Raw genomic sequence first — 3,721 nt, 5'->3', positions numbered from 1 at the left:
TGCAGCTATCAAAAAAACCTTAACATACTCACACATTCAATCCTTTTCCTCGCTATAACAGGTTCAGATCCTCTTCTCTCTTCTACATCAGCTAGGAGTAGAATCGAAGACGGTACAATCGCTATAGGGGAGGTGACGGGGTGGATCTCGGGCGGGGTATGGTCGCGGATGTAAACACTGTCTCACTCAACGATACTTTATGAGACGTTGAATGATGATTCCTGAGAACCAGTGATGTGTTACTCAGAGGCCACTAGACGTTTCAAAAGCCCATGGAAGTGTTTCAAAATTCACGGACTAAAATCTGGGACAACAAGGCTCGTTCGCTGCAATTCAAAATCGTTTAATGAGGGTGCTGGAGTCGTAATGAGGCAATTAAAGACGAGTAATTAGATGGAGAGCACAGTCATGAGTTAGACAGGACACTTAATACAGTACCTATGTAATTAAAACAAAAAAATTCAAAAGTCCTTCCTCTCTTAGATGATAATTTTCTTTAATTTTCTTACGTATGTTTTCTGAAAATTTCTCGCTATCTTTTTTGAGTCTGATGAATTTCTAATGGTTTTTATTTCCCTTTTTTTTTTCCTATATTTTTTCTGAGGTGTCTGGCATTCAAAATTTTGCCTCTATTGGTATGGAAATCTGTGCAGTGTGTCTTCCAATATTATCATCATCATCATTATTATTATTATTATTATTTTTATTATTATTATTATTATTAAACTTTCCTTTTCTAATGGAGCCTTTTACTTCCTCTTTTTTTTTACGTGGTTTCACATCATTTAGTCCTTAATTTCGTTCACTGATAAATCTTCCTTTTAAACTGAGAGACTTTCCTGTTTTTCAAATTTAATCACTCGTTCATCCAAGTCAGCATTTTCGATTTGACTTTCCTGCTTCAATATCCTTAGTTTCTTTCTTTTTTTTTTTCATACGACCATGCCCATGAGTTTTGAGATTTAGATGAACTTAGTCGTTAGGTTCCTTTCCGTTGATATTTTCTATTTTGTTTTGTTTTTTGGTCAGCTTAATTTCAGTGTCTGTATATTCACTTTTTTTGTCTTTTTATCTATGGTTTGTGATGAGTTTTGGTTTTTCCTTTATTTACGTCCTTTATTCCACCTCTCTTGTAAAATGCAGGTTTTGTTATGTTCAGGCTTTCACTATAAATTCCTGTGTCTTTGTGTTTTTCAACCTACAAGTCCGTCTCTCTTCGTATCTTTCTGTCAAAAAGTCCTCCTCTCTTTATATTTTTCTGTATCTTCCCCAGTTATTGTGTAGTTGGGTTTTTATTTTCACTTTTTAAAATATCCTTCATAGTTTACGAGTGTGAGTTCCATCAGGCAGACTTTTAAAAACTTCTAATTTATCTGTTCCGTTCGTTTTCCTGTTTTACGCTTCCCTTTTCTTGTAGTTTTATGAAGTTTTATATCATTTAGGTCTTCATTCGTTCTTTCTTCTTTTTAAATAGGTCCAGTTTTTACATTCATCACGTATTATCCTTATTCGTTTCTTCTTTACCTTTTCATGCTTTTCCCACCATCATTTTTTCGTGTGTGTGTCTGCAATTCGTGGCTACTATTCTCTGTTTTTCTTCTTCGTATAGTAAGAGGCGTTTGAAAGAATTTTTATACATGCACTGTTTTCAGGCCATAGCTTTAGCACACACCTGTTTGTTTTTCCACTTTCACAACGAATATTATTATTATTACTACTACTTTTATTATTATTATTATTATTATTATTATTATTCACTCATCACAGACACATGTTTACAATGCACATAATTTTTCTTCTTCAATATTTACCTCAATATAACATCAATTTACTTCTCATTTTCTTTAATACCGTATGGTCACCGCATTCGCACTTTCCTCTAAAATTCCCCCTGCATACGTAACACTTCAAGCTGTTCTTCACGTGTTCTTCAATTGTTATTCATGAAGCACCATCATTTCTTTATAGTTCAGTGTTGTACTTCACGTCTGCAGTTTTCCGAATTTAATGGAAAATGTGGAAATCTTTTTAAAAAAATGTCTGGACAGTATGATTTTGTTCCAAGATGTGTAAAGAGAGGTGAAACATCGGAATTTTCCTGTGCACTCGTGTGTGTGTGTGTGTGTGTGTGTGTGTGTGTGTGTGTGTGTGTGTGTGTGTGTGTTGGATTATTTATCATACACAACACGAAATCCATTATCACTCACACACACACACACACACACACACACACACACACACACACACACACACACACACACACAACTCTATTTTACGATCTATTACTATTCCAATGTACAGTTCTTGACTTCCTCTCACAAAATGACGCCAACTGTAAAAAAAATGATGATGATGATGATGATGATGATGATGACGTTGATGATGATGCTGATGATGATGATGATGAACCACTCCCTGCATCCTATCTACCGGAATGATTAAGTCTATCCTACCCTATCCTTCCCTACTACCCTATCCTTGTTACAATCCCTTATCTTACCATCCTAATCTACCCTACTTCCTGCCTATATTTACCCACCAGTCTATCCCTACCATAAGAACTCCACTACTGTCTTACCCTACACTGATCACCCTACCCTACCCTACCCTACCCTACACTGATCACCCTACTTTACCATACCCTACCCTGATCACCCTACCCCTACCCTACCCTACACTGATCACCCTACCTTACCTACCCTACCCTGATCACCCTACCCCTACCCTACCCTACACTGATCACCCTACCCTACCATACCCTACCCTACACTGCAGTCCCCTACCTTTCCTTCCCTTCCCTACTCTACACTGCTCTCCCCTCCCCTCCCTTCCCTCCCCTACCTTACCCTTTCCCTACACTGCTGTACCCTACCCTACCCTATCTTTACCCTCCTCTCCCCTCCCCTCCCATCCCCTCCCTCTGGCCAGAAAACCACCCTAGCCGCCTACCTATGTATTTTTAGCTCTGAGTTTGGGCAGGTGTGTATCAGAGGAGAGCCAGGTACCCCTCCCCCTCCCCCTCCGCAATCCTCCCCTCCCGTCCTCTCCCCTCCCCTCCCCTCCCCTCACTTCCTCTTAACCCCGACCTTCCTCCAGCCTTTCCCCTTCCTCTCTAATCTCTCTCAATTTCCCCTTTTCTCTCCTTCTTTTCCTCTCCGTTCTTCCTCTACCCCCATTTCCCCCCTCTTCTCTCTCTCTCTCTCTCTCTCTCTCTCTCTCTCTCTCTCTCTCTCTCTCTCTCTCTCTCTCTCTCATCCCAGCAATTTCCCTTCTCTTCTCTTCCTCTTTCCTTCCTCTTACTTTCTTATTCAATTCTCCCTTCCCTCTACCCCACCACAGAGAGAGAGAGAGAGAGAGAGAGAGAGAGAGAGAGAGAGAGAGAGAGAGAGAGAGAGAGAGAGAGAGAGAGAGAGACGATGGAGGTGAAGGGAATGAAAGAGGGGAGAAGGAAGGGTGTGTGTGTGTGTGTGTGTGTGTGTGTGTGTGTGTGTGTGTGTGTGTGTGTGTGTGTGTGTGTTACTCTTCCGGTTTGAGGGATTACAGCAAACAATGAGTTACGTCATTTCCTTTCCCCATTATCATTATCATTATTATTATTATTATTATTATTATCACCATCATCATCATTATCATCATCATCATTATCATTATTATTATTATCATCATCATCAATCATCATCATCATCATCATCATCATCATTATTATTATTATTATTATTAT

At 39.4% G+C, this 3,721-nt stretch overlaps 1 protein-coding gene across 7 annotated transcripts in view; it reads right to left on the bottom strand.

Annotated features, from left to right (window-relative positions):
• The window catches only part of LOC145391966 (uncharacterized), a 69,221-nt gene extending 68,810 nt beyond the window's left edge, over nucleotides 1-411 (bottom strand). For all 7 annotated transcript variants that reach the window (XM_080266468.1, XM_080266469.1, XM_080266470.1 and 4 more), the window contains exon 1: nucleotides 33-411. The gene's annotated coding sequence lies outside the window, so the exon portion shown is untranslated. The remainder of the gene's footprint in view (nucleotides 1-32) is intronic.
• Nucleotides 412-3,721: the final 3,310 nt, after the last annotated feature.

The sequence above is a fragment of the Coenobita brevimanus genome, chromosome 20 (assembly GCF_032717465.1).
Source record: "Coenobita brevimanus isolate Jiangsu-jjx chromosome 20, ASM3271746v2, whole genome shotgun sequence".
Taxonomy (NCBI): domain Eukaryota; kingdom Metazoa; phylum Arthropoda; class Malacostraca; order Decapoda; family Coenobitidae; genus Coenobita; species Coenobita brevimanus.
The sequence above is the reverse complement of the archived record's forward strand: the minus strand, read 5'-3'. Positions and strand labels throughout refer to the sequence as shown.